Below are 5,575 nucleotides of genomic sequence, written 5' to 3'. Positions count from 1 at the left end.
TGATGTGTTCTACTGTCTCATCACCGGTGAGATTGAAGAAGTTCTTATAAACTTATGGAAAGACAGATTGTTCTGTATCCATGGTAACATGTAGCCCCCATGTAGTTCAATGAATAATGACAACTTGCCTCAGTGAATATACTTTGCAATGTCAGTCCCTCACTTCTGAATGTCAGTCAGTAAGCAATAGAGTCACACCAGAGAACGCCTCCGAGTGCCAACCGGTGAACAAAAACAGTCTCACCAGAGTAACCACACACCTATAGATGAGGCCAACTCACCCCTCTAAAAGTCAACCAACCTCTGAACTCCATATGTGCCATAATTCCTATGTAAAAATGTCACCTGCTCTGCTTAGAGCAGCATTGCTCTTCCTAAGCAGAGGAAGCAATGCATTCAGAATTGTCTTTTTATTTTAGATGTTGAGTTGGGGTCTTGGCAACATGAGTGAGAAGCAGCTGTGTAGTCCCGCTATGCCTCTGGCTGTAGCAACATGAGTCTCCTGCTACATCTGGATAGCAACTAACTGTATGGATCTGAAGACACAATCTTCAAATCTTTTAAATAATATTTGTTAAATATAGACAATATGGATAATCAGTGATTTAATGGTAGTAAATTAAAAAGCTCAGTATATATCCATTAAAATAAATTTCACATATTTTGTCCAAAATTGTTTCATGTATACATAACTTTACATTCAAGTAAAAAGAGTATTCTTTGTGAATTTATTATTTTTTCCCATTTAATCACAGGTAACCAAACTCTCTGTAGGGGTCCAGCACACCATATCTATGAAAAATAAGGCAAATACTTTATTTGGCTTCAGTTATACTTTATCTTATCTACCACTAAGAACTTTATCTAAAATGCCAGCATGAACTTTAAAATGCTTTATCCTGAACTGGAGGTGCAGTGTATCCTGATTTGAGTTGGTGAAATTTCTGAAAGGCAATCTGCAGTGGTCATTGTCTCTTTCATACTTTCACTGGGAAATTAGATAATGTTGGCTGTTCTAAGTTGTTTCTTGATTGTCATTTCTTTTTAAAAAATTATTATTCATATAGACTTGATTGATGGGTCAAATGTTATCTTTACTTTTTTTTTTTAATTGTATGGCTGCTATTTATCTTTGCTCCTTTTCATTTTCTATTTTTTAATCTATCTTTCAATCAGTTCTCCTAGCCAGTCTTCTCTTAAACTCTAATGCCTTCTTGCTGAATGCCCTAGTTTCCAGCCCCACACAAGTTAAAACCTGTTATTTAAGACATCCATGAACAGAATTAAGAAGGAAGAAAGTTGTAGATACTCTCCCTCAGTAATAAAAATAAGTGAATGAGATTCTCTGTATAATTCTAGTCCATTTTATATACATGAATAAAACTGTATAATAAAAGAAATGTATAGCAATAATGGAAAATAAAATTAAGTATGTCAACTGTACAACTCAATTCTAATTCCTATGAAGTATATAAGAGAAACTTCATGATTAATATTTGTCCTAATGTAAATTAATGCCTAGCATGTCTTTGTTGCATTACAGTTTTTGGGGTTTTTTTTATGTTTATTTTTTATTTGTTCATGTTTCATATATGGAAAGAAGTAAGTGGAACTTTTTTTGCGGTATTCGGGCCTCTCACTGTTATGGCCTCTCACGTTGTGGAGCACAGGCTCCAGACGCACAGGCTCAGCGGCCATGGCTCACGGGCCCAGCCGCTCCGCGGCATGTGGGATCCTCCCGGACCGGGGTACGAACCGGTGTCCCCTGCATCGGCAGGCGGACTCTCAACCACTGCGCCACCAGGGAAGCCCCATTACAGTTCATTTTATTTGATTTTCTAGCTAGTTTTACTACATGGGTATTTTGCAGAGATATATTAGAAGGGCCTAAATTAACCATGACATAAAATAAAGGCATACATTTTGTATCTCTCAAAGATACTATAAACATGAACTTACTGTTATTTGATTTTAAATGAGATCTCTTATTCTGCTAACTATGACCATAAGTAATAGTTTCTTTTAAATTTTTTAAAACAAAATTTAAGCTATCAATATTACCTCTCATATTTACTTATAATATAAATACATAAATACATAAATATTCATAAATGTATAAATATAGGATTGTAGTACATTGTCCAGTGTGAATTCCTGCTTTAAATTCAAATAAAATGTGATACCTAAACATATTTTATTTTTTATGATTTTGAGAAAATGATATATTTGGAAGGTCATTGGACATAAAATACAAACGATTGGCAACGCTGCTGTATGTTGCACTGGGGTCAGGAAAATGCAATTGAAAAAGGCAACTGTCTTTGTCCAAGTCGCTCTGAAGGAGTGATCAAATGGCAAAGTATGAGGCTAAGTCTATCTCTTTTTACAAAGCAGGAGAAAATATTGTCTCCTGCCCTAGAGGTGACAGGAGCAGCAATGGTAAGTAAAGAAGCCCATAACAGACAGTGAGATCGACTCAGCTGGTGAGATCCTAAAAGGCCAGAAACTGGCAAAAGCAAAATGACAGTTTCTGTTTGGCTTGAGAGAAAACTTGCCCCTCTTAGGCAGAGCTTGTTTTAGTTTTCTGGTTGCAAAGGCTGAACTATGTTCTGAGAACAGATAAATCCAGTAAATAGGACAATGTTTGACTCTGGGAATGAGAATACAAAACTAATCTAAGGTTTCAGAGGGTAAAATACAGGTGAACCTCTAAGTAGCAACACCAGTGCCATGGACTTCTGTATCACAGAGTGGACGATTACTGAAATGAATCACAGCAATCGTTTGCTATTTGATTAGACTGCTTCCATGGTAACAGCATGTGTTTGCATTATTTACATTCTGTAAAAGAGGGTATTACATTCAGTTTTCTGTTAAATCTTAAGAGCAGCTGATGAGTCTTAATTTTAATCAAAGTGTCTCTTATGAAAATAAGTAAAAAAATTGAAGGTTACTGAGAGAACAAAGAATGGACAATGAAAGCCCCAGGCAAACAATTTACTATTGACAGAGGCATTCAGCCTTTTATGATCTCCGGGTAGCAATTCATTAAAAGAAGATAGGTTAGAACTAGAGCACATGGGTTATTTTTATCTAAGTCAACTTTAATGTTTTGAATCAAAAGTTGAATCCAGTATAATATAACCTTGTTTAAAGTTGATGCTTTGAGGCCAAATACTGTGCTATGCATTTTCTAGCCGTTATTTTGTCACCGGGCATCCGTGTGCTGTAACAAAATAGCTTCAACCGAGGTCAAAGAAAGGCCCCGGGGCTTCCCTCGTGGCGCAGTGGTTGAGAGTCCGCCCGCCAATGCAGGGGACACGGGTTCGTGCCCCGGTCCGGGAAGATCCCACATGCCGCGGAGCGGCTGGGCCCGTAAGCCATGGCCGCTGAGCCTGGGCATCCGGAGCCTGTGCTCCGCAACGGCAGAGGCCACAACAGTGAGAGGCCCGCGTACCACAAAAACAAACAAAAAACAAACAAACAAAAAATAGCATTGCTGTTAAATGACAGAGTCAGAATCTAACCTACGCAGTGCCCAGTGTCTTTTGAAGAATATTCTATTATTGCTCAAAGTATTCACTGATCCCCTGCCCTTTTGAATTTAGGAGGGGTCTTATAACTTGCCTTGGTTAAAGAAGTTGAGTAAAAATGTCATGTGACACTTGCAGTCAAAAGCTTTAAGAGTTAGCCCAGGGACAGCCATGCATCTTTCCCCTTTACATAAGACCAGTGAAATTACAGATCAAGGTCATTCAGTCAGCCTGGATCCCAACATGAAGACAGTGGGAAGCAGAATTTGTGCCAGTCTGAGATGAACACACAGGATGAAAACACTCATGGCTATAAGCCTCTAAGAATTTTTACTGTTGATTACTGCAACATAACCTAGTTATCTCAACTGATGCAGCTCAAAACCATTAACTATTTGGCTTTTCAATAAACAGAATGCACACACAGAGAACAACCCACTGTGCCCAGAGAGCAGGGTCCACATAAAAACACTGCAGCCCTCACAGCAGTCCTGTAAATAGTGCTGAAGTTCCAATTCCCAGGTGAGGGGAAGACAGATCCTTAAGCAAGTAATCCACCATTCTGTAAATCCATGAAAGAATAATTTTTCAATGTTTATCAGTAATTTAGAAGTCTTCTCATTATGGTAACAAATGATCATTTATAGAAGTCTCTTGTCATTAACTGGAACTCAATGATTTCATTTTCTGAATAGGCAATTATGAATAGTCTTCTACTAAATTGTAATTCTCTACTTCCCTCTTATTAAAAAAAAAAAACTGTAATTATGGGTTGTAATTTTTGTAGTTAGCAGTATCTTTCCAGTTTCTACTTGCAACTAGAGACAATCTTGTGACACACTTCTGGCCAAACTATGGAAGTGTAGCAAGGAGGAGTTTTGGAGAAAACATCTTAAGGAGTATATATCTTTTTGACTTTAGAAACCAATGTAAAGTCAAGTCCAGTTATTACATCTAGAGATGATTATAGAAGTCAGTTTTTCTCAGAGTTCATATTCTCCAGATGACATTTATTTCTCCTTTAGTGTCATCGTAATCCCAATTTAGACTTTCTACGGTCTTTAGACTAAGTGTTATGTTTAATAAACTCCAAAACACACAGCACACAAAAAAAAGGATTACTGAATAATCATAATAAACATTCTCATTTAAGAAAAGGACAAGCTTTTTACAAAGATGTGGCTGAAAGTAAAGAAGGAAATTCCTGACCCTCCCAAAGCTGAAGCCAAAGCAAAGGTTTTGAAGGCCAAGGAGGCAGCACTAAAAGGTGTCCACAGCCACATAAAAATGGAAGACCCATAGGTCACCCACCTTCTAGAGACCCAAGACACAGCAGCTCTGAAGGCGGCCCAAATATCCTTGGAAGACTGCCCCCACTAGGCCATCATCAAGTTCCCCCTGACTACTAAGTCAGTCATGTAGAAGGTAGAAGACAACAGTAAACAACAGACTTGTGTTCATCATGACATCAACCCCAAGAGCACCAAATCCAGCAGGCTGTGGAGAAGCTCTATGACATGGAAGTGGCCAAGGTCAATACCCTAATCAAGCCCGATGGAGAGAAGAAGGCATATGTTCCACTAGGTCCTGACTGATGCATTGGATGTTGCCAACAAAATTAGGTTCTTCTAAAGTTATTTACAAAACAGAAACAGACTCACAGACATAGAAAACAAACTTATAGTTCCCAAAGGGGAAAGGTGGGACGAGGGATAAATTAGGAGTTTGGAATTCACATATATACACTACTATATTTAAAACAGATAAACAACAAGGACCTGCTGTATAACACAGGGAATTCTACTCAATATTCTATAATAATTTATATGGGAAAAGAATCTGAAAAATAATAGACATGTGTATCACTCTGCTGTCACCTGAAGCTAATACAACATTGTAAATCAACTATACTCCAATATAAAATAAAAATTAAATTAAAAAAAAGAAAAAAATTAAACTGAATCCAGCTGGCTAATTCTAAATATAAATTTTTTCATCAGAAAAAAGAACAAAAGGGCACACACATACAAAAAGAGGAACAG

At 37.5% G+C, this 5,575-nt stretch overlaps 1 pseudogene; it reads left to right on the top strand.

Moving 5' to 3' along the window:
* The first annotated feature begins 4,709 nt into the window (after nt 1-4,709).
* LOC103082974 (60S ribosomal protein L23a pseudogene) lies at nt 4,710-5,165 on the top strand (annotated as a pseudogene).
* The last annotated feature ends 410 nt before the right edge of the window (nt 5,166-5,575 follow it).

This window comes from Lipotes vexillifer, unplaced genomic scaffold, assembly GCF_000442215.2.
Source record: "Lipotes vexillifer unplaced genomic scaffold, Lipotes_vexillifer_v1.1 scaffold720, whole genome shotgun sequence".
Taxonomy (NCBI): domain Eukaryota; kingdom Metazoa; phylum Chordata; class Mammalia; order Artiodactyla; family Lipotidae; genus Lipotes; species Lipotes vexillifer.
This window is presented reverse-complemented; position numbering and strand designations above follow the sequence as displayed.